At 49.5% G+C, this 25,154-nt stretch overlaps 1 long non-coding RNA gene across 14 annotated transcripts in view; it reads left to right on the plus strand.

Annotated features, from left to right (window-relative positions):
- LOC129211743 (uncharacterized) overlaps nucleotides 1-24,557 on the plus strand; it is a 37,986-nt gene extending 13,429 nt beyond the window's left edge. For 5 of the 14 annotated variants that reach the window (XR_008578947.1, XR_008578958.1, XR_008578959.1 and 2 more), the window contains 6 exons: nucleotides 5,171-5,694; nucleotides 7,495-8,675; nucleotides 15,046-15,137; nucleotides 15,316-15,540; nucleotides 17,844-18,145; nucleotides 23,393-24,557. This is a non-coding gene — a long non-coding RNA (uncharacterized LOC129211743). Of the gene's footprint in view, nucleotides 1-5,170; nucleotides 8,676-15,045; nucleotides 15,138-15,315; nucleotides 15,541-17,434; nucleotides 17,520-17,843; nucleotides 18,146-18,525; nucleotides 19,218-23,392 lie in introns of those variants that run through there. The other 9 variants (XR_008578951.1, XR_008578950.1, XR_008578953.1 and 6 more) reach the window with 9 other exon arrangements.
- The last annotated feature ends 597 nt before the right edge of the window (nucleotides 24,558-25,154 follow it).

Raw genomic sequence — 25,154 nt, forward strand, 5'->3', positions numbered from 1 at the left:
AGCTGTTGGGCAGTGTCCCAGGAACACAAAAGTATCTGAGCAGTGAGCACTTCCCCCATGGAGTTACCTTTTAGCATCCTTGAGGGGCAGAGCTGATAGAGGGGGAAAACCCCAGCTGCTAATTCCACCGTTAATCACAGATACTAACGAATATCTGCCGTCTTGATCAGACCTTGTGGCTGGAGAGGGCTGGAGGGCAGCGGTGCTGTGGTACGGCAAATCCACAGCCCCATGTGCAGGTGGAAAGGGAGGTTGTTCTTCAGAGCTACTGTGATGTGCTGACCCTGCAGCTCTCCAGGACAGCGGGAGATGTGAGAACTTACTGAAAGCCGGGAGGAAATGGGTGGCCTTCAGGGGAAAATCAGTTTGGGCTGAGACAGGACACAGTCATTTTTTCCCAAGTTATGGGGCTAGAAGGCAAAAATTAAGTCAAACTGTGATTTGGTTGGCAACATGACTAAACCTGAAGGCTTTAAAAAAATCTTTTGGTACACATCAGTGTTTGACCACCTCACAGCTGGCAAAGTTCATCCCTTGCTCCCCTTAACTATCCCAAATGAGTCCAAGAAAGGCTGGGAAGGAACAGCCCTTTCCGGAGGTACCCGTCACCCGGACTCTGGCTGTTGATGTGCAGGTAGCAGCACCGGCTTTGCAGGGGTCTGCTCCTTCCTCAGCAGGAGGACCTGTGGCAGATGGACAGACCTCCTGGGCTTTCCTTCTGGCCCAAGTGATGATGGCTGCTCTAAGAAACCCCTTACACCTCCTGGGAAACATCCAAGAGTTATAAAACCTGAAGGTATCATTCCTCCTATTGTATGGAGCTGTCAAGAGATGGAAATGGACATGAATGTTAACACATCATTTCTAGGAAGAGTCAGTGTTTGTAGGCTTTCAATTTTATTTCTTCAACGGTGTTTCCAACCAAGGAAAAAGCTGCAGATTCCAGTCCAGCACTGGGTTTGAAAATCCAGTGAGAATTTTAGTTAAGGAATGAAATGCTTATTTTTTTCCACCCAAAACAAGGTGTAGTGGGCCTCAAATGTGATGTCAAGGTAATGAAGTACAAGGACCTGGTAAATGGCCCATTTGTGGATGTGAAAGGAAATCCTAAGTAGAGCCAGCTGACTGCCCTGGCCAGGGGAGAAGTGAGACCTGGTACAGTCGTGCTTTTGAGGACAGGTTTATTTTGGATGATGAGAAAATCCTTGCTCCAGCCTTGCGTGTTCGTTGCATAACGGTACTGCTGAGCTCTCAGCTTTGGAGTTCTCCAGCTGCTGCAACTGGCCTGTGAATTGCTACAGCACAAAACTCTCGGCTCCAGGGTTCCTGGAGGCTTCTCGGCTCCAGGGACGAGGGTGCAGGGTCTTCCCAGAGCTCTTGGTTGGTCTCCTGACCCCTAGCAGGGGGATCTCCAGCTGGGGGTCGCTCCCTCGCTGGCTGCTGCCATCTCCTGGGGACCGACTCGGTGGCCATGTGGTCCTTTCCTGGGGCTGCTGTCCTCCGAAGTCATCCAAGAGAGGAGAAGCTCTCACCCAGCAGGAGGGATGGAGCTGTTCCCTGTTAGACCCAAATGGGTCTCCTTCATGGCCTGACCCCTTAACAGGAGTGATAGTGAGATAAAAGCATCCATCTCTGGACTGAAGGGCTGCCCAAGGAAGGGTTAGAGATATTGCTCAGCTGCCTCGCAGGGACAGGTGTCTGGGCTGGTCCGAAAGCCATGTTTTCAAACAACAGGAGTGGTATTGTGGGTCAGAAGCAGAGCAAGTCCCCGTGGGATGGCAAAGCTCTCCCCATGGGCTGCCCTGCAGCTTGGGCTGGCTCTGGTGCTCAGCTCCTCGGTGAGGAAACCTTCCTTGGCCAAGCATGTGGAGGTGAGCACAGCTGGGCATCTCCTCTGGGCACCCTGGCTGATCTCACCAGAACCCCCTCCAGCATTACCGGGGTGGAGCAACTGGACCTCTGAGTTACAAACCCAAATGGTAGCTTGGAGTAAGTACAGTGGGAGGCTCCGCTTTGCACCAGCGCTGATTGCCAGGACCCTCCCCCAGGTCCCCAGCCCAGAGGGAGAAGGTCCGCAATCCTGCGTGCTCCCAAAGCACCGGGAGCCAACACAACCCTTCCAGCCTGAGCCTTCAGCTGCCCGTGTCTGGCAAGACCCTGCCTGCACTCCGGCCTCAGGGCAAGGGGCTGGTGTTGGCCAGAAGATGGTGCTGGTAGGAAAGTGATTGAAGACCTTGCTGCACTCCTGACAGTAGAGGAGAGTTTAGATTATTATTTCCACCCCCCTCTTCCTCCCTCTAAGAAACACTGTAAAAATAACTCAGCATGTTTAATGGTCCCAGATCCACCATGTGTGGCTCAGAGTTATTTATTGCATCCAGGAGGTTACTGAGAGCTAAACTGCAGTAACTCGAGACCTGTGAGGCAAAGGCTGCTTCTGGGCAGAGGATTCTCTGGGCGACTAATGGAAGCATAACCCTGATTGATAATGGTTTTAGGCTTATTTATTTTTCCCCAGGATCCTTCTCATAACATCTTCCTGAATGGTTGGGTCAGGCCAGGCTGCCCTGCAGTGGGGTAACTCTGGGGGTTCCCCAAAAAAGTAGCAAATGGGAGGGGGGACACCCCATCCTGGGGAAGGTCTTGTTCAGGGTGGAGGTGTCCTTCTTGTGAAAGCTGTGAAAATGCAGGAATTGTTTCCTTCTGCTGCAGTTTTGGGCTGCAGTGCCCTTCTGGGAGCAAGTCACCTCTGCAACAGGCTGCAGAGCTTCACCAGCATCTCTGGTCCCTCCAGGTGCTGCCGCTCGTGCTGTGGCTGCTCCGATTTTCCTGCCCATGTTGTCTGGCAGCGCCTGCAGGGATCCCAACTCCTGGTGCGGGGAGCAACCCGCCCCTGTGCCGGGGGAAGAAGCAGAGAAGCCATCAGCTGTCACAGTGCAGGCTTCTTTCCTCTCCCATCTATGCACCTACGTGGGCTTGCCAGGAGCCCGAGCTGGTGGCAACGTCCTATGGCCTTGGGCTGCTGGGACTGAGCCGTATGATGCTGCTGACATTTGGAGATGCGCTCCTGAAAGCTGCTTGGGATGAGAACAGCACCCTTTCCTGCACTTCCCTACCAGATGCCAGCACACAGCCCTTAACCCTGTTGTAGATGGGACATGTTTCTCGCTGTCCAAGTCCTTGCAAGATCCAAACAGTTGTATTTATAGCGATGAGCAGAGGTCTGCTTTAGTCTGAGTACTGTGTTGCGCTCTCATCCTCAGCCTGCTCGTGGCGTTTACGTGAATATCTAGCGGCCCCTATCAAAAGCAGAGCTTGCTGCATGCTGAGAGCTGCTGCACAGGAGCTGATTTCTGTGCTGGGTCTATTATTCCAGTCTTCCAAGCTAGGACAATTTAAATAAGAGATTTCCAGAAAGTTAGGAGCGAGACTTTCAGTTTGCTGGAATCCCACTACCAGGAGGAAGCTGCTTTAGCATCGTGCTCAAGTGCTAACCGGGAATGAAGGAGCCTCTGTCTGTGAGTGTGGTGGTGGATCAGGGACTTGGCACTGAGCAGATTGCTTCTGCCTCCTGGTGGGTACAGAAGCTTTTCCCTTTCCCCAAGGAAAAAGGAGGCAGCTGAAGTGGTGGAAGCACCCCCTGTCCCTCATGCCCTGGGGACTCCTGTGCACATCTCAGGTGTGCTTGGCACTGGGGCTCAGATCTGCCTAAGGGCCTTGGAGACATTGCTTTGGGGTTCTACCTCCCAACCTGCAAAGCGGAGCAGCAACGCTGTGTTCCTGCACCACCCGAAAGGCTTGCACACGATTTCAGTCCCGTGCAGAGGGAGCCCGGATCTCTAGGGCCAGAAGGTGTTGCTCTAACCCTAGCAAGTGAGAGGGGCACCAATGCACATGCTGGGTGCTCATGTGAAAGGACCCTTCCAGTGTTGCCTGTCCCTTGGCATCCCTCCCTTCAGGTGAGGCTACTGGGGACCCTGCAGCAGGACCGGAGCTGAACCCCGCTTGTGTGATTTGGACTTGCTGCAGTAACAGCCCGGCAGTGACCACAGCTTGATCCTGGAGGTGGAAGGATGAGCTGAGCCAAGTCTGGTTTGTGTTCCCTGCACATCCAAGAACCCCAAGTCACAGAAGGGCAAAGGGCTTCCCCCCCAGCCCGAGTAATGCCAGCGCTGGGGACTCTGCCCTTTGAATGGTTGGGTGCAGCGGGCTAAGGGGGTCTGACCCTTCTGGAAGGGTGTTATGGGGTGGGAGGGGAGCGGGCTGGAATTTATTCTGAGCTCATCAGAGAATTAAATCATTAGCCTCCAGGATGAGGATTTATGGTTATGGCTCTCAAGGCCCACAGTACGCATCAGGTGAGTGGATGGGAGCCGGTTCCAGGTGCCGTGCCGCATCAAGGGGAGCGGGTAGAGAGATTGTCCTTACGTGTGTCTAGGGGGCACGGGCTCCTACAGGACCATTGTCCCTTCTGGAGGGGGGGGATACTCAGTTTGGACATCCTTTCAACTGCAAACTGTCTCCACTGGGATCCCTGGGCCTATTATAGACTGATTAAATATTAAAACAATTCATTTTGTACTTAAACTGTTCCGAAGGCTCCTGCTGATGATGACTTTGAAGTCTGCAGCAAAAGGGTTTGCTCTCATTTTCTCCTTCTCCCCCCTCCATCCCCACCTTTCCCCAGGCAGGAAGGGGAGGGTGAGCCTTGGCCAGGTCTGGCTCTCCCAGCGTCAGGGGCTGTGGTCTTGCTTGTGATGGTGGAGGGTGTTTTGTTCTGTGTGGAGGAGCTTGCTGGTGCTGGAGCAGGAGGAAAGCCACAGTTGCTGGCAGCGGGGGCCAGGAGAGCCCCTGGAGGGAGCAAACCATTTGCTCTGGGTGTGAAACCACCCCATGCATCGTTTGATATCTTCAGAACCTGAACCTGTAGCATCCTAGATCTGGTGCAAAGCCTCTCTTGGCCTTGGTGATCCTGAGCCACATGGCATCCTGCCCCCCAGGTTTATGGGATGCTGTGGGTGGTAGCATGCACGCTGCACGGAGTAACACCCAAAGTGCATGGCAAGGGAGGCGTAGATGCAGCCTGGGAGGGCAGGATGATATGTTGTGAGTCTTTTTCACCATATTTTTTTTTTTTTCACCACCCAAAATACCTGGCTCTGCATCAAAGGAACTGGGGATGGAGACGTGTGAGAGGCACCCAGCCATCAGGGTGTCCATAACAGTCCCTCCAAGGGATGGAGTTGACCAGTTCGGGTGAGCTCAGGGATTGTCCATCTCTGTGGTGAGTTCTGTCTGGAGCCAGCCTGGCCTGTGGCCGTTTCTCCTCCCCGTCCACCGTGTCTCATCAGCGAGGTTTCTGTGCAGGCTCTGTCACCCTGGGCATCACCTGGAAAGAGGAAGAGGAGCTGGACCCAAGCCCAGGTCTTGGCATCTCAGACAACCCCATGCCCTGTGCCTCAGCATCTCCTGCTGCAGCCCCAGGAAGGAGAGGACAACTCCTGGGAGACGAGGGCTTGCTCGTGGTCTGCTGGGGGCAGAACCTGGGGGAGGATGCTTGAGCACCTGGCGGGCTCAGGGCTTAAATTTCAAGCTGCACCTGCCTGTTTGTCTGCCTGGTCCCAGCTCAGGAGCCAGATCACAGAAGTGCAGGAGGACCTGAACCTCCTCTGTCTGCTGCAGATGAAGGAAAAGGTGAGTGGGAAATATTTTGTCTCCTCAGCTGGATCCGGCTTCCTTCCCCTTTTCCTCCCCCTTCTCCAGCCCCATCTTTTACATCTGTTGTACGTGAAATCCAGCAAACTCTCAGCAGAGCTCATTACTCACAGCCCATTGCTCTGAAGAGGGCCGAAAGGTCCTGCACGTAATGATTTGGAGGTGATTTGTATTTAAGACGCTTGGCTTTCAGATGCTGGCAGGGGGAGGGGAAATTAAATAATTGAAAGCTAGTGGGGAAGGGAAGGAGAGCGAGCCCCGGACAGAGGGAGAGGACAAGGGCTTCTCATGATCCAGAAGTGTTTTGGCTCACCTGCATCAGTTGCACAGATGCAGATTTAAGCCGTAAGACTCGTGGAAAATCTTCCTTATGTCCACGCAGGATCAGAGCCCCAGGGGTGGGCTGAGGTGGACGTGCCAAGAGGCTTCTCCAGGGATGGCTGATGCTCAGCACGGCTGACCACTGAGGGCAAAAGGTCTATCCCAGGTGGGACAGGGGGTCCTCTGCCCTCTGGCCCTAATGTCTTGATGGGACGTGATGGTCACACCACACTCCCCCTTCCTCTGCCTTTGCCTCTTGCTGCCTCCCCTAGCTCTTTGCTGCTGGCACGATTTAAGTAATAAAGCCAATTTTTCAGCCCTGGTCCAAATTATTGGGAAATCTTGCTGTCAGCACCGTGCAGCTGGTAAATTCCCCTGCAGCGGCTGTCGACAAAGCAAAGGGGTGAGAAAGGCTGCGGTGCTGTCCATGAGCCTGTGCAGCACAAGCTTGGTGGCCCAGAGCCATGTGAAGAGCATGGCTTGCTGATGAAAATTAGCAGTAAGAGCCTCAAAGAGTGTTTCTCAAGGTCTCAAAGCAAAAGGAGACCCCACGGGGGGCAATCCCTGTTTGGTGGGTGGGGAAACTGAGGCACAAAGGGTAGAAATTAATGGCCTGGAAAAAGGGCAGGTGGTCTGAATGTTACTTGCCTGAAAGTTCAGCAAACTGGGATGCAGAACTTAGGCTTGGTCTAAACCAATGTTGTCCTGCTCTCATACACCAAAGCTCCTTTCAGCCTATTGCCTTCTCCCTTTTCTTTTTTTCTTTTTTTGACCAAATTGCCAAAAAAAAAATCTACCAGTCTCGTCTGGTTCTACCTAAAAATAAGTGCAACCGAGCGCTGCAGGTTTGTGGCAGGAAACTAGGCTCCTGCTGCTTGTTCACGCTCCTCTTTCTCTACCTGGATGCCAGACCCCAGGTCCCACCAGCGATGCTGGGCGTTAGCAAGGTTTGGCACCAGCCTTTGGCTTCTGGAAACCAGTCTATGCACGCAGAGTCCCTTCTGCGCTTGAACTCGAGGCTTCATTTCCAAAGCCTGGTTTTAACCTTGACCCAGACTTGTGCCTTGCTGCAAATGCATGGGGGGAACCTGTTCCCCAGCCCGGGGAAACCCTCAGATACCGATGTCCTTCCCGGGGCCCTAACGAGCTCCCGGCATCCTGCAGTCCCCGGAGACATGCAGATGGCCCATTAGACAGTGCATTAGGGCTGGGCAGGAGACTTTTATTCAGACTGGTCAGCCTAAGATCTAAGAATCGGGTCAGATTAGGCTGCCTGATCCGAAGCTAATGAGTTGGGCGATGGCTGGGGGAATGAAAGTCAAAAATCAATAGCCTGGGAAGACCTGATGCTTTTCCACGTGCTGTTCGTGTATTTACCGACTCTGTGCAGAGAGCGGGGAAGTTTTAGGAGCCTCCCCTAAAGTCTGGTCATTAACCCTTGTGTATTCTCTCCCCCAGTCCAGCTTTCTCTCCCAGGGTGCGGGTGCGATTCACGCAGCGTGCATCTTCCCAGAGCATCACATTTTCTCCTGGTAGAGGCATGCTGTGGAGGTATGTGCCTGGCTCTCATGTAAATAGGGTAAGTCTAAGAAAAATAGTTTTTCTTGATCACTACATTAAGCTCAAACAGGACCGAAGCTCCCGCTGTGCCAAAATTTCCTTCTAGGTGAAAGTGACTGGGAGGGCAAAGGGCTGGGGAAGGAAACAGCTCCCTGATGCTGAAGGCGCTGGTATTCAGCCACAGCACCCAAATACTTTTTTCCTTCAAGGCTCTTGGGGGGAAAACCTTTTTCTATTGATTTTTGGGGTGAGGACAAACAGCACTTTTGTTCTCCCTACCCCCTGCTCCGCTCTAAATCGCGTCTGCAGCTGGTGCCCTCTGCTCTGCCAGGGACTCGCAGCCGTCCCTGCCCAGAGCGGCTCGGCGGGAGGCGTCCGGCCATCCATCCCTCCATCGCTCCCTCCCTCCTCCACCGTGCCCAGCAGTCAGAGCAGATGGCTGGGGGTAGCTGCCCAACCCTGCAAGCATGGGGAGAGCAAGGCTGTTCTCTTCAGAAGCTGTGATGAAAAGCAGTCGGGTGATGCTCCGCAGGCTGCGGGAGGGCTTGTTGCTCCCAGCGATCTGTCGAGCTCGGTTGGGGAATTATATGGTGAGATGTAGGTGCAGCATCTTCTACCACTGTGAGCCCTGCCGTGGGGGTCGCAGCTACAACCTGGCAGGCTGGGAGGTGGCACCTCTGCTTTGGAGAGAGGTGGGAAATGTGTTCCCGGCCCCAGGCTCCGCTGTGGCAGTGCGAGGGGGTCATACAGCTCAATGCTGACCATCGGTACCCCTGCGGCCACCCTGCTGAGAGGGTGCTGGAGGAGAGGAAAGGCATGGGAGGGAAGCTCCGGATGCTGCATTACAGGCTGGAGGCAGCAGGCAGGTTGTTGGTGACAGCGCTGGGGAGATGGGGGACGTGCCCATAGCTGGTGCACGCTCAGAGTTTGCTTAAAATGACTCTGCCCTGTGTCCCCAGGAGCCTCCTTGCATCTTCTCAAAGCATCACCTGCACAGGACAGGAACCGTTCCCTGGTCCAGAAGCACGGGCCAACCAACGTCTGCTCAGCCAAGGTCTCCTTGCCTGTGCCCCGGCAGGGTAAGCAGCCCGTCCCGGTGTGTGCATCCCCGTGGTCGTCTCCCTGTGCCTGCCACAGGTTGCAGCCATGTAGAGGAGAGAAAAAGAAAAGCGTGTATCTAGAGGCAGTCCTTCTCCTGATGTTTTTCTAGCTTCCACTAACAGAGAGCTTAGGGTGTCCCGTGCCAGCAGGTTTGCTTGGGAGATTACAGGTCTCCTCCCCAAAATGTGCGTGTCCTCTGCTCGTGAATTCTTCACATCCCGTGACAGAGTTCCCCAGCCGTTGTGCTTGTGGTGTGGGAAAGCACTGCCTCTGGCTTGATTAAACCTGTTGCCAGGTGAATCGCCCCTTTACATCCTCGTATCGGCTTCTCTGGGCTGTGTTGGGTGGTGAGCTCGGATCTTGTGCTTGGGATTCAGGGTTTAAATCAGCCAGAGAGAGGGAGATGAATTACACACACGTGCGCACACACACACACACCTGGAAGGTGAGGTGGATAGCCTCTCACATTTTTCCTGTTAACACTTATTGCTCTAAAGGTCTTAGAAAACTTATTAGGTTATATGTTAAAAAAAAAAAAAAAGACAGAATAAAGATATAGGGAATGTACAAAGCATTGCATCAGTAGAAATATTTTCCTGGGAAACAAAATCAATGGTAAACAGTATATTGCAGAGCTACACAAGAACAGCTTGAATGAGCCCTAAATATTTATTATTAATACCAAAGCTGTTTATTTTTTACATATTAAATAGGTCATATATCTCATCTAATAAAACCTCTGCATCTGGTGTTGGCTCTGCTGGGCTGGAGAAAGATTTTTGCTTTTGAGGTCTGAACAGAGAGTGGGAACATGAGAGTCCCTGCTTGGGCTGGGCAGACCGTGTTACTCGGAAACGATAGTCTTCGCTGAGATTTGCAGGGGTGCCGAAAGTCTCCTTCATGTGTAACTGTGTGGCCTCTTCTGGTGTCTCCCAGGATGTGGTCTAGAAACATGACCAAGAGGTGTGCTCAGAGCAGGGGATGCAGGTTCAAGTCTCAGCCCATCCAGGGATTCCCTGTGTCAAGATGGATAAACCACTTAACCTAGACTGGGCTTCAGTCTAGAAATGGGATTGCACCAACCAGCCCTTGGGGATCCCAGAAGTGACTGGGAGGCACATGGTGACAGCAAATGCTCTTTTCCCCCCTTCAGAGACATCATTAAGCAAATATCTACAAAGCTTCCTGAGCTTCAGAGGCTGAAATCTTGAAGTTAGCTGGATGCTTAAGTGCATCAGAAACTAATTGCTGCCAAGTCCAGGTGTCGGGGGGAAACAAGTGTTGCACAAAGCCCCCGGCATTTTAAAATCCCCATCCAATGGCATTAACCCCACATCAATCTTCTTAGGCCTTCCAGGAGCTAAGGAAGGCTGGGTATCCTCATAGAATTCCCTTCCAAAGGCAGTGAAGCCCCTATTCCTACCCTCACAGCAATGTGAAGGACAACACCAGGCTCCAGAGCTGACTCTCTTCCCATCCCCACTAGCCAGCTGGGTGGTGTCGAGCAACCTACATCCACCCTTTGTGCCTCAGTTTCCCCCATTTCCAGATGAGAAGTAGTCCCTCTGGGGTGTCCTTTTGCTTTGGGGACTTGAGGTGTGCTCCAGGAGTCAAACACGCTGTTGCGTTAGCAGTCTTTTGCAAGTCCAGGATTAGACTTGCAAGTGAGCGGAGAAGGGGAGCATGAGAGATGTGAACAACACGTGGGGGTTTGAACAAGTCTTGTAGGGTGGGATGAGCAGTTGCGTTTCATTTGATGACTTCAGCCAGGGGCATGATGTTTCTGAGAGCAAGCTATCTGCAGTGGATCCAATATGTTCATATTCTTCAGGGTGCTAAGCAGCAGGCGCTGAGCAGGTCTGCTGCTGCTGCAGCTCTGTGAACTCCCAAGCTCAGGCTTGCTGTGGTGGGACCATTAGTGCCATTTGCTCCAAACAGATTGGCTGCAACCACAAGAGGTGGCAAATGAAATCAAGAGATGCTGGAGTGGCCAAGACCCAAGGGCTCCTTCTGAAAACTGACGCTGGTCCCTTAAGGTCCCCACACTGCTGTAGTAACACCACTGATCGCCTACTCAAAGGTCCCCCCAGTCCCATCTATGAACCCCTCTTCTTCCTGTGGGAACCATGGAGTCTCCATCCCTCCCTGCAAATGCTCCTCTGCAAACGGCCTTTGCCCTTTCTCCTTTCCCTTTCTGCTCGACCCCAAGCTCAGTGCGAGACCCAGTCCTGGGCTCCTCTTGGCTATCAGAGTGAAGCAATCCCCATGGGATGGGCTTGTCCAGGTGAAGACTTGGTGGATTCTCGCTTGTTCCAGTTTGTACCCAAAGTCAGACTGCACACGTGTTAGCACGCTTACTGGCCTGGTTTGGCTTGGACCAAGACGAGGTCCAAGCAGCATTTGGGGTGGCCCAGGGCAGGGACTGCTCCCACGGGCAGGTCCTGCCGTTCTCTTCAACAAAGACCAAGAATGAACGTGGGTGCAACCACAAACGTGGGACCAACCCCTCGCTGGGTTTGTTTGGGAGCATAGATGTGTTCTGAAGGTCAAAGCATCTAGTTTTCAGCACTGGGTATTGCATCGTTCGAGCGCTTGCGCTGACACTCACGTACTTCCCCAAAGGCTGTCAAACCCTTCCTGCAGGTACGTATGTGCCTACATAAAGCAAAAAGCACTTTTCCCGCCCAGCCGTGCTCGCTGTGTCCGCACAAGTCTCTGGCTCCTTGGCTTCGGCAAACGCGTGTGCAAATTCATCTTTGCATTCGGCGGCTCCAGCGCTGGGGCCAGGCTCCTTTCCGTGCGCCGCGTAAATACTGCTCACCGTGTGTTTACATTGAACGTGGTGCCCCGCTGTACGTTAACATTTAAAACAAAATAGTCAGCCCCATCATGAGCATCGCTCTGAGGGATGGCAGCACATTGCAAACATCATGTAAGTAATTTGTTCTACATTGGTGATAATAAGCTACACAGAGCAATAAGAACATAAACACGGGCAGGGCTTTGTGTGAGCGTGTGTGTATATTTTTTTTTCTCCCTTTTTTTTTCTTCTTTTTCTCTTTTTTTTTTTCTAAAGGAACCTCTGAGGGGAAAAAAAAAAAAAGGCATGAATGATTCATAGATGCAAGGGGGGAAAAAGACGGAGAGAGAGAGAGAAGGAGGGAGGGAAAGAGAGAGAGAGATTAAGAGAGAGGAGCTTCAAAGTGACTGGAGCCGATTTGAAGTCCTGAGCGTTCCTGTGCTGGGTAGACCAGCAATTCACCAGAGAGGCCCCGTCAAGCTCCCCCCACCCTCCACCCCGGCCTCATCCCTGCTGCCGCCTCCTCCTCCTCCTCCTCCTCCTCCTCTCCCGCAAACACAGCCTCCAAATCACAAGTTCAAAGTTCACCATCATCTAATGATGTGAAGGCTTCCCAGACCCTCTGTGAGTGGCATCTGTTTATAGGCACGGCCCTTCCCTGGTGGTTTAGCCTGGCTTAAAATAAAAAAAATAAAAAATAAAAAAAATTAATTTTTTTTTAAAAAAAAGGAGGAGGAAGAGTGGAATGAGATGCAGGGCTCCTTTTATTTAAAAAAAAAAAGAAAGTATTAAAAAAAATGATCCGGTGAAGTGCCTTTGATTCTGAATATTAAAAAAGCCCATTAGATTTAAATGTAATGAGAATATTAACACTGCTGCCTTGATTTGTATTCACTGGCTACCACAGATAGACTTCGGGAGTGAGAAAGAAAAATACAGCTCACGCCTGTACGGAAGCTGTCCGCCTCGGTAGGGAGTGACGAGCCCCGGAGCCGGGTGGCGGGGGGAGCGGGAAGGGGCGCGGGAGGCACAGGGACCGATCTTGCCCCTCTCCATCTTGCGGTCCCAGCTGTCGGAGGGATGGGGACTTTTGAAGGCGTCTCCATGCCGGCAAAACTGGTGGCGTCACCGCCAGCACGGTTAAACCCAACATCCTTTTACAGGGAAATTCAGGCATTTCGAAACTTGGTTTTGCTGTGCTCAAAAAGAAGAATTCCTCGTCCATGGAATACGAGTCATGAAACAATTTATTTTTTTTTTTAGTTTTGTCTAATATGCTGTTAAAATTTTGCTCCTTCAGTATAATGTTGTAATTGAATTAAATGCTGCCGTGACAAATCCGCAGGAGAAATGAGTGATGTCTAGAACAAGTCCTGTAAGACCCGTTATTGGTTATGTATCACAAAACAAATGACGCAATAATGAATGGGTAATACTCGAATTAGCATTACATGCTCACTTTATTAATCAAAGGCAGCAACGTTCGCTGGCCTAATGAAACAGTTCAATGTTTTAATACTTTTGAAAGAGAGAAGGAGATAAGGGCTCGGTACTAATTAGGGTAGCAGCTGATTTTAGAAAATATGCCTGAAATTGTTGCCTGGCTAAAATAAGGAACTCGAACACTGCAAATATTCCAGTCTGCAAAATGAAAGGAACAGAAAACAAAACCAGAAGCTTTAAAATAATGTTAAAAATAGAATAAGTAATGTAGTTGGCCATCCTATCATATCATAATATGTTATGACATGTCATTATTGCTAACAAGTAGTGACGTATGCACCACTGCAACGTATAGAAACATAAAGAAATTATATTAACAAATAATGCTGTCACAAGTATTAGACCCAAGTTAATATTTAATTTCCAAGTGGACTTTCAGGGATTTCTAAATTATCTTCAGGAAGTGAAATATTCTAAAACGAGTGGAAATCAAAATCAAATGATTTTGCAAAAATGTTTCAGTTTTGTCTTGGGCATTTTTGGAAGGAAGACCTCAGTGCTGAGGTTTTCTGGGAGCCCAGATCCCAGCAGAGCGCCGACCGGATAATGAAACCTTTAACGAACAGCTGCAGTGTAGGCAATGATGAGCTGTTTAGAGCCCTCCATCAAAGCAAGGAGTGCTGTCCAAACACAGGAAGGAGGTGACACAAAGCAAGGAGAGGTTTGTGCAGGAGTTTATCTTACGGCTGGGCTAAGGGAAGGAGAGTTTGACTAAAACAGGGGCTAAGGGGGAAATCCTCTCTTCTGAGCATGTGTCAGGCAACCCTCCAGTCACTGCTCAGACCTGGGTTGCTCTGTGGCTTCCCTTCCTTCCAAGCATCCTCCCCTTCTTCCTCCTTGCTCAAGTTACCATCTATAAGGAAAAATGTAAAGTAAGAGCTGGATGTCCATTATAGCGGGTGACATGGTGCTCACTCCATGACTCAAGCTCTGTTAAGCCTTCCAAAGACTACCTACCAAGCGCTTGGCTTTCTACTCCGTCCCAGACTGACTGAAGTTGGGAGCAATAACGGGGGGTTCCTTAACCTCTGACAGCCCTTTGGCTTGAACCAAATGCTCTTTGCCTGTTGCAAAGAGCTGGGACCTGAAAACTGGTGAGGTTGGATGTGATGATCTCGGAGGTCTTTTCCAACCTTAATGATTCTATGATAGTCAAGAGGGAGGACTTAGGGCTGAAGTCTGATCACCTGCAGAAGGTACTGACCTTTGGTGTTCTGCCTGAATCTCTACACTGACTATGTAGCAGACCAGGACAGCCGATGGTCTGAAACTTTCCTTGTCCTCATAAACTGAGAAGTTCAAGAGGGTGGACCAAGCACGACCCTTCTCCTGTTGTATTGGAAGTCCCTTGAAAACGCTCTCTCCACATGACAAATAACAAATAAGAACGGATATAAAACTGATTGTACCAACTCCCAACTCCTTTTGTCGCTACTGAAGTTTGAGCTGAAGGTGCAGCCTTTTAGCAAAGGCTAGTGAAGCTCTTGAGGTGGTTGGATTCAGTGATGCTCGGCCAGCTGGAGCTAGCAGAGAGTCTGGGCGGGTATGATGCTACTGCAGACTGTAACGTGATTTTCCCCAGAGGAAAATTCCCGTTGCAATGCACAGACACACAAGGAAGCACAATTAACTTCACAGGAGGAGCCTTAAGCCCGCTTTCCTTGAGTGTTGTGTAATTAAAACCTCAGTCTTGTTAATACATTAGTGAGATTTTTGCATATAATTCATCAAATGTTTATGAAAATGCGTAACAAATAATCCTGACAAACAAGTTGCTTAATTGAGATAAGGGATGGGAAGCCTTGTGAATTTTTAATAAAAAGGGGGAAAGAAAGCATGCTACGTTAATCAGATGAAGTTATCTCATTCAATATTTTCAAGTGACTTCTCTAGTGCACATTTTATTTAATATATTACACAAAAGGAATATCTCGATCCCCCAGTGAGATCTGCATAGAAAACCCTCTCTTGCAACAAACATACCACTGGCTTGAGGCGTTCCCTCAGCTATTGATCAAAATCTTATTTTTTTTTGTTCTTGACAGATAACAACATTAAAACCTGCCTGGGATTTGTACTTTCTGCAGCTGGAAGAGGAACAACTAACGCCGGATGATGCCCGAGTGTCTTTCTCCAAGTGAGTAGCTAACTCTGTCATATAGCATCAGTGATGACGTCAATACACATAACACGGAGGCTAACTTAGATTTGCTTCCAGCTGATCTTAAACCACATAGAAGCAATGGCAGGCAGAGAGCCTTTTACTTACCTCAGCTATAATAACTGTCTGCTCCTTTTTTACCTCTTTTCACCAGGGCTAACGATCTTGGGGGTGGTTTATCTCACCTCTTATGAGATATCTGAAAATTACATGTCCAAGGCCAAGCCAGACATCCCAGGGCAGCGGAGAGAAATGAGTCTCACAGAACCTGCCTTAGGTGCCTCGCTTCTGACGGCACAGGTCACGAGCTGCAAGTCGTTGGACGGTTTGACTTGATGATCCTAGAGGTCTCTTCCAACCTTAAAGATTCTGTGATTCTGTAAGTCATTTTTTTTTTTTCTCTCTACTCATCATAAAGGGTGACAGGGAAGGAGAGAGGACCAGCTCAGACTTAAATGCTTTGCATCCAGATGTTTCAGTGAGGTACCTTGCTTGGACGGGGCTCTGAGCAACCTGAGCTAGTTGAAGACATCCCTGTTCATTGCAGTTGGACTAGATGATCTTCAAAGGTCCCTTCCAAGCCAAACCACTCTATGATTCTATCCCACTATGGCCACCTCCTCTTGGAGCAAGAGGCTGTGACTCCACACCTCTTGCACATCTCCCCATCAGCATAAGAAATCTCCACCGGCGAGTAAAGTGACAGCATGTGCCACGGGGACAGATAGTCTGGACCCAGATAAGCTTGTTTTGTTTCCCCCACCTCCTCATAATGACATTGGGATCACACGAACTTTTAAACCTGAATTAGTGGGAGGAGGGAGTTGTTCAGAAGTGCAATGTTCAAAGGTCAACCTGAACTTTCTAATCACCGATTTGGTTTAAGTTTTAAAAGTAATGTAATGATAGACAGGAAAAAGAGTAAGGCTTGGGGATGGACAAATGAGAAAGAGTGGAACAGAAGGAAAGAATGGATGGGAAAGAAGGGCTCAGAGCAGGGAGAGGCAGAGATTCGCAACTGGTGTTAATAGGAGGCACCTATGTCTGGGGAGAACAGAGGGGTAAACTTGCACGCTGAGCCATCGAGTCTGGATCAGAGCAGCAGCACATTGCCTTGCTTTGGTTTCCCTGGCAGACCCTGGTGCCTCCAGCACGGTCCTTCTCTAGTCCCGGTTCCTGCCACTGCCCGGCTGGCTGCAGCCACCCAACGTGCTGCACACCGCGTGGGCTCTTTTCCATCGGTGGCTGGAAGAGGGCAGGGGGAGCTGCGATTAGGAGCTTGAGGTGAAAATTGCTCAGGCCCAACAAAGCTCACCTTAGCATGTTTGATTGCACTCCCAAAGTACTCACATGGAGCAAGCCACTGATGAAGAAACATAGACTACGTGGTTTAAAAAGCTCCCAGTCCAGAGTCAGCATTTCTGCCCTGACCTGCCTCATGTATTATTTAGCACGGGACTTGTTGATGCGCACTTATATTTTTCTCCCAGTGGAGTTGATGATCTTCTTTTCCCCTGAACGGCCTCGCCGCTCTCTCCCCGCACAGACACCGCGATCGGTGGGCTGCGGACGGAGCAGGGCTGGGCTGGTGGTCACCACTGGGGAGTTAAGGATGCGGGGCTAGGGGATGGACGTCACGGCCATGGCCAGCACTGGTGGCACTGGTGGGGGAAGGACTGGGGGGCAGAGATGGGAGAGGGGTCTATGGGAGGAAGAAAAATGGGAGAAGTGCAGTTGGAAGTGAGTGGTGTTAATGAAATATTCAGCAGTGGTGGGCCTAGACGCATTGCCGAAATTGCAGAAGCAGAGATGATTAATATTTAACAGGGTAAGCTGCCACTTGGCTGCTTTCTGCACATAGATTCCACCCCCCACGTACACGCACACCCCCTTCGTCCTCCTCCCCACCCTCCTCTGGCTCCCCCAAACTCCTGCCTCCACCGCGCTTCGCTGGCTCAAGCCAATGGCTCCCACTGCCGTGGCGTGGTTGGGGGAGGTCCCCGGGCCCCTCCATGAGGTCTGCCCTCCATGAGGACAGGTCCAAGAGTTGCCTGGTGGGAAAAGCACCAGGAGGCGGGGGGAGGTAGTCGAGAGAAAGCACATCATTTATTTTTCATGGGAACGGGAGAGCAGGTTGTCCTATTTAGTCACATTAGATGCTCTGTTAACACAACAGGAATAAAAAAAAAAAAAAGAAAAGAAAAAGAAAGGATGAATAAATGCTTGTAGCTGAAGAAGGCTGTTCTCTGGGAAAACAGGGACTGGTCTTTCAGGGGGTTAAGTGTTTTGGCTCCAGCTGAGTCTCCCTTGAGGTGTCCCGTGTAGGTGATGGACATAAGAAGTGAGGGAGTGCACGAGGCTCTTCATCAGCTGGTTTGGTGCAGGTGGAATGGCCCAAGGTGCGGACTGATATTTGGGACATTCCCGCCCACCCCTCCATCTGGTGTGAAGACAGGTAAGTCCCAGCAGACTGGAAGAGCTCCCTATAAACCTCCCTGTGGTAGTTCCCTCCTTGTCCTCTCACAAACCCTCCCCAAACTCTTCTTTGCTTGGTTACCTTCTCAGGAGCCGTGACAGCAGTTGCGCTGTTACTGTGCTCACCAAGCTGACCACGGTCTCCACGGGTTGAGTTTTTTGCACATGAGTTTTTCTTCCATCTTCTGCCTTTTGTTATGCATTTAGGTAGATGCTCTTTGATTTAGGAGTCATCTCTGCACTCAGGATTCGCGATGCTCTTGGTACAGATAGGTTTTAGTCCACTTATGCAACTTCAAGGCAGTACATCAACCCAAACAGATAACAAGAAGATGTGAAGTCGTTACCCATAGGAATCACTAATACAAAAATGACTTAGAGCAGACTAGCGTCTGAAGGACTTGGGACTAAGATGAGCCAAGCCTGACCTCAGCCTTCTGCATCTGTACAGCTGAGATTTCCGAGAGCAGATTTGTGTCCCAACGACGTGGGTTTCACAGATGCACACGGTGAGTAAATATGAGTCTGTCATGGGATCAGTGTGTAGAGTCCACACAAATTACTGCTAATCTGAGAGCAAGGTGTGTTGTGGGAAAGCTGGTCTAATCCAGTCCATGAAGAGAGAGGGTCCTACTGGTAAGGAAACCTGAAGATTTCAGCGCACTTTTAAAAGCTGATGAAAGCTAAAGGATGGTGTGAGGAAAATCTCTGTAAATCTTTTCTTTCCCCCCACATCTCACTCTACATTTCAAATGTTGGGAAGTCCCAGTTTTCAGGTGTTTAAGCCAATTAATTAAGCAGCAGCATCTAGCCCATTGCCTTCACTCTCAAGGCAGCAGCATCCTGGAGGAGCTCTGCTGGCTTCAGTAAAATGACTGACTTTCTCCAGTCCGCATCTCAGCACGTGACCCAAAGAAGAGCACGAAGGATGCTCTGGAGATCCTGCTAGAGACTCCAAAAAATGGGAGCACCTTCCAAAGGTGGTTCGTATCTCAGAGAGACAGAATCAACTTCCAACCAGAAAGGAAACCTCAGGTAATGTGGGTCCTCAGTTGAACGTATAATTTAAAGCAGGAGGAGTCGGTACTGTTGAGGAAATAGGATGCAATGGCCTTGCTGGCAGAGTCCAGACCTGCCATTTCTCCTCAGGTCTCTGCAGAGTTTGGCTAGATGGATGCCCTGTGCAGACGGCTGCTTATTTTGAAAGCTGGATGTCCTTCACGCTTGGTTTGCAGCCCAGAGCTCACCCTACACTGGCCACACACATCCACGGCAGATGAACAGTCCCAGGAAACCCCCCGCCACAAAGAGCAAGGAGTTGTGTGCTGGGCTGTGAAATGTGCCACATCGGCTACCCGCCTCTGCCAGATTCTTGTCGTATACAACCAGGGTGGCAGGGGCAGAAAACCCATCCCGCTCATCCTTTCTGCAGCTGCTGCCACGTTGTGACGAGGGTTAATCGGGACAGATGTAGAACGTGAAAACCGGACACGGGCAAAAGCTGGACCGTCTGTGGCAGGAAGAGGAACCCCTGTCGAAAGTCCCAGAACTAGGGAGAACAGACGACTTGATTTCTATTGTGTAAGTGGGGATTTGTCCGTGATGGTATAGTAACAACTAGAATTAGAAAGGAATAAAGAGTGAATTCTTCCTTCATCCCAAGTGTGTTCCCTCCAGGGCAAAAGGTCAAGTGCATTGTGTGGCAGTGTTTGGATTCAGAATAAAATAAGTGACAAGGGCGAAAACCTGGGGCATGCACAGGGACTGAATAAAGAGGAGTGTGGGCTAGGCACCAGAAACCACTATCTTACCCTAGGGGTCATTAACATGTGCAATAGGTGACCTCATGACATGGTACAGGGGCAATGGAGACACTAATGTGAGTCATTTAAATGCTGGCTTGAGTATATTCAGCTATTGATAAAAGCATATTTCTGAGCATCGCTATTGGTAAAGTGACCGGCTCCTCTGGTAGAAGGGAGACAGGCACCCTTGCTCGTGTGGGTTGCTGGAATTCACTCTCATCTATGTTCTCTATTTCTCTGTGGAAAAAGGGGGCTTTGTTGGTGTTTCTCTTCAGATTGTCTTCCCATCCCATATGGATTCCGCAGGCAAAGCCCACTCATCGCTTCCTGGAGCGAATGCTCTTGTGAAGGAAAGGGTTTCAGCATAAAGCATGAAACGCTGATGGAGATGGAATTTTTCCACAGCTTTTGTAGAGGGACAACTTAATAATTTAATCAAATTCTGGCAAATTATGTTGGATGGAGACCTCAGAAAGTTTGTCCTTTGTTGTGAAGCTGGATCAGGTCTAAACTATATCCAGCCCTGTGCTCACCAAGAAGGTGCCTGACTGGAGGAGAATATTTTGTTGTGATGGTGGGTACAAAAGCAAATGTTTTCTGTCCTATCCTAAGTCTTAGCAAATTTTTGCTACCATAAAACATACTGAAGGAACTTCTCTAGTATCCCATTGTGGCTTCAGGCTTGACTCTAAATAGAGTTCCTTAGACTATTGACTGATTTCATTTATTTATTTATTAGTCAAGAGGTCCTATCATCTCTTTCTCGACTAAACTTCAGATAATCTTTCTTAGAGCTCAGGCTCTTTAGGGCTGGACAATAGTTAAGATAGGTTTGAGCTGCAGGCTCATGTCTGAAGCTGGATCTGGGTTTGGGATTTTGGCTCAGAGCTATTCCATGCTGTGATACAGTTATTTTCAGAAAATCTGAGAAGTTCTTGAGAGATATACCTTCAAAGCCGTGGAAATCTTGTGGGAGCAAGTGATGTAAGATAGCTTCACCCATCTGCTTCAAAGCCACGTGAGTACTAGATGTCAAGACTGTTAAGTCTGGATCTAAACACCATCGCAACTCCTGAACTAAACCACGACCTCAGCCAAATGCAGCATCCTGCCTTTTGATTGCATCCTTAGCTTTCTCATTCAGGTTCCCCATCTGTAGTGCCACTGATTCCCTTTGAGACTGTTCAGTGACCAGCACCTCAGTGTGGCAAAAGACAAAATTCTGCCCAGCAGGTTCTCCTCTCTGACAGGGATGACAGAAATGCAGCCCCAAAAGGATGGGTTGTATTTTGGTATTTGCCCTCATACCAAGAATTTGTCATGGTCCATTGAAGAAGGCTTCTTGGAGATCTTCATAGAGGGAAACCACAAGCAGAGGCTAACAAGAATTGCCATATTAAGTCCCTGGGCCACGGCAAAGGTGCTGCAGGGAGAAATGTTTGGAAACAATTGACGTGCTCTTATACCAACATGACCTTCGAGAGTGCCAGGCCTGTAACTCAAGCATTAATAATGGATTACCAAAATCAACCAGCTGCAAGGGAACCACTTCTCCCTGCTTGGATAATTCTCCTCCCTCAGAAGAAGAGCTATTGATTTTGATACTGATTCCTTCCTCCCCGGTGGAAGGGCTACACCCCACCATCGCCGCCTGTGACAGTGAGCCGTCTCCTGATCTGCACACACCGTACACATCAGCCACGTTACCCTGCCCCAGCCATAGGGACAGCCCTCCAGTACAACTGAGACTGCCTCTGAAAGCTGTGTGCACTTTTATTTTCTCACCAGAAGATTCATTCAGCTTTGCGATTCGGCGTTGGTTTCTCATGAGACTGCAAGGAGTAACGTCTCTGAGCACCGCGATCCTGGCCAGACCCACGCTGACTTTGCAGTATCCACAGCATAAGGGGCGTGGATGAATATCAGCTTTGATCTACCACGTGCACGCAAGCTGGTTTGTGCAAACGTCCTCACACGTGCACATCTTTGCTTCGCTATCTTCATCTGTTCTGCTCTTCTGAGCCCGTGGTTGCGTTCTACCACGTGCGCTTGCGTTTGCCGGTGCTGAGATGGGACTCTGGGTACTGCTGTCTTTACGTCCTGCTCGAGCCGCAATCCCTGGTGGGGCTGGAGGGAGGGAGAGGAGCATGCTTTGAGCTTGTTCATGATAAGGAAGTCTTACATTCATGGACTGAGCTGAAAATTTGTGTCCATTTGGTTTTGGGCCAGCCTCAAATAGGTATCATTTGCAATTTTGTGGCACCTGTAAATAGAACACTTTTAATCTGTTTTCCGAAGAGAAAAGGATGTTTGCAATCACAGAGTTTTGCGTGTGCATCTACCACCTGTCTTTCCACCCAATGACACTTGAACTCACTGGCGAGCTTTAACCACATTTAGCTGTGGTTGATAAATGCGGTCTAAAAAGATAGAATGAAATGAAGCAATCAGACGTAACACCAAAACCCTACTAACAGCCTGAGAGAGGGCAAGCCTGCAGCACGTGTTCAACCTTAATGAGACACTGGAGAATCCACCTGGGAGAAGAAAGCCGCTCGGAATGCCCTGGGTGTGGGGCATCTTCTAGTCTGAGTTCACACTGCTCCAGACATCAGAGAATCCAACTACAAGAGGCAAACCTGCGGGGAATTGGGCTTCATTAGTTCCTCCGCTTGCGGAGTAACTTGTTTTCTTGGAGCACCTTTCATCTCTTTGCAGGCACGAGCTGCAGAAACAAAGGGCTGGATTCGTGACAGGGTTTAGGGTGCTGTTACAAAATGGTGGGAGCAAGGGTCCTCTTTTACCTGACGGCCCCGCTGGAAGACGCAGGGATGGGACCTGAGTCGTGGCGGCGTGGATGGGTGCTGAGCCCTCGGGCTAGGAGAGGGCAGGTGACACACAGGCTGGTTGGGAAGGGGCTTCTTGTGAACCTAGCCCGAGAAATATAAACCTTATTTTTTAACAGGAATGCTGAAATGAGACATTTGGGTAGTTTGAGTCTTGTTCATGGGAAGAAATGAGATTAAATTAATAGCTAAAATAATGCAAGTGGTGCAAATGGGAAGGAACACCTGGCACTTGCTAGTTTAGGGCATAAAAATTATTTCTGAAAAAGACAAAGAAATAAAAAATGAAACAAAAAAAAAACCCAAACCAAAACAAACCCCCTCAACCTCTTACCAGCTACAATAACCTGCAGACTACTTGCCTCCTGGTCTTCCTGTCCTCCACAGACATGTCTTCAGACCAAAAATCAGCTCTACTGAAGTTCATTAGGAAGCTTCTTAATGAAGTTTCTGCAAATTTACCATAAAGTAGAATCCCTAAATTCTAGGATCTGCAAAAACCTGCCCTTACCCGACCCCAGTACTTCCATTAAGTGCCCAGTAAAAGCTCACCCAAAGAGCCAGGAGCTACTGGCTCCCCACAAGCCTGGCTGCTTACCATTTAACAGCACACTGATTTTCAGAAAGCTAGCTAATATCTGAAATCCTTGCTCAGAGTCGGGTGGTAAGATGGGAAATCCAACCATTTTATACCGGTCAGCAAGCGAGCATTGCTGAGCATATGGGTTAGTCAATAATTGGCTTTAATTAAGTGAAAGTTGTTTCATTAATATCGTTTTAAATGGGTACTCTACAAAATCTGCCTGGGGGAATCTCAGGGTTAGGAAAGCTTTGCAGTATATTTTATTGCAATATAACTGAAGAGGGGCTGAGGTACCAGCAGGATGAGCACAGGAGGGGGAAAAAAAAAAAAAAGCAGCAGAGCGCAGCCTCATTAACTGTTCTGGACTTGAAGGAACTAGAATATTAGCTTAACCCAAACCTGAGTAAGTTAAAATAGATTTTTTTGAAGGCAAAAACACGGTCTGCAGAAACCTTGCAGCTAAAAGCAGTTCCCACTGATTGTGTCTGTTATCCATCTTATTTCCCTTTGTGTGTCCTGCAGATGCTGGAAACGTGGCTGGACCATGCCACCCACTCTGGATCCCGAGAGCCTTGTCCCACCCATGAGTTTCATCTCGGTCACCGATGTGAGTGGGGCATTTCCAGGGTGCTCCCTGTCACACCCCCGTTGTCACACAATGAGGACAGCTTGTGCTCGGGGGGGGGGGGGGTGAAGCTGTGCGTGCCGGGCACTTCCCAGCTCCAAGGCTGCAGAATCTTCAGACTGCTGCTTTTGTTTTAAAGTGTGTTGGCGTCCCCTTCTTCAGTATTGTCTGCCACAGTCCAGGAGTGGAAGGCTTCCGATTAACACATCGTGCACGTAACCTGACATGTTGCCCAGTTTTAATATGCTCTTTTATCAGGTCACGCAGTCCCTTTGAAGGTTCTTTGCATATTTCCAGAGCACAATATCTACAAACAACTCCCGCTTCCTCCCTTCTCCGTCACTTACACCCATGTTGACAATCTAAATGCTACATTGCCTGATCACCAGCAAGTTTCTCTTTTGACTTGTGTCTTCCTGAATTAAAAGCAGAGCAAAGCAAAACGAGAAGCTTCCGCAATGAGACTCCTGCCCTGGAAACCACGGCCAACCAAAATGATAAATCTGGCCTCTCCTTCTTCATGAACTGACTTTCACTTGCCTGAAGCAGGTTGATGTAGGGGTGGTGCTCACCCCAATTTGCATTGCGGTAAATAATTGATATTTCTGCTTCAACCCTTTTATTTAGTGCATTTTTAAAAGTACGACGCAAAAATTAACCAAATCGGGTTGCTTTATTCCCAAGTGAGACTTTGCATACAGCAAAATAATGAAGTGTAAATAACAGTGTGAGTAGTTATTGGGGTAAATACATGCAGCACCCAAGAATGCCCATGCCTACAGAACTTCCCTGCACTTGAGGAGGTGCCATATGGAGATTTCTGCGTTTTCATCTCCACATCTCTAACACGCTGGTGTGGACGTAGCCTTTGGCATTTTTGTCAAGAAAAGACTGACCTCATTGAATCCTGTGGATCAAGGAATATGCTATTTATTAAAATTGTGCTTCAACCAAACACAAACTGTTGGACTCAGTTCAGGAGCAACCCGATGAAACCCCATGGTCTGTGGGGCAGAAAAGACTGATGTATCTTCCGATTCCTGGGAAGTCCAGGTTTTTGTTGCAAATGGTCAAAAAAGAACAGTTCCTTTGGCAGGTGGTTTTTTTTCCATCCGTCTCGCACTTCAAATTCAGGGCGAGTAAATCAGCTTTGGGCAGCACTGCTGTCCCGCTCCAGCGGTTGCAAAGGGGTGCTTAGGCTCAGGTGTCTCATTTTTGGATGGGTGAAGCTGTGTGAGCTGTATTTTGCATGTGAGGCTGTAGGAAAGACCTCTGGCCTGCAGTGTCAGTGTTGGCATTGATTGGGAAGATGCCTGGTGACACCAGGATGCTCAATCTGTCCCATCAGGTGTTCTCCAGACAGCAGAGGAAGACAACCTGCTCCCTCCTGGTCGTCCTGGCTGCAGAAGCACCCGGACACCTGAGCTGTGGTCAGAACAAGAAGTTTGGGTTATTGACCTAGGTCAGACCCAGAAGGTCCCCCAATACTTTCCCCCAGTTATTTGTGAAGTTCAACCATTTCTCATGTCGATCCCCTTTAACGACCTGTAAAATCCAGCTATCCCTCACTAGGTTGTTTTTCTTCTGTCATCTTCTGACACTGGCATCTCTCACATCTGGTCATTCCTTCTGTCAAGACCAGTAGTTTGAGCTCCAGCC

This window comes from Grus americana, chromosome 12, assembly GCF_028858705.1.
Source record: "Grus americana isolate bGruAme1 chromosome 12, bGruAme1.mat, whole genome shotgun sequence".
Lineage (NCBI taxonomy): Eukaryota > Metazoa > Chordata > Aves > Gruiformes > Gruidae > Grus > Grus americana.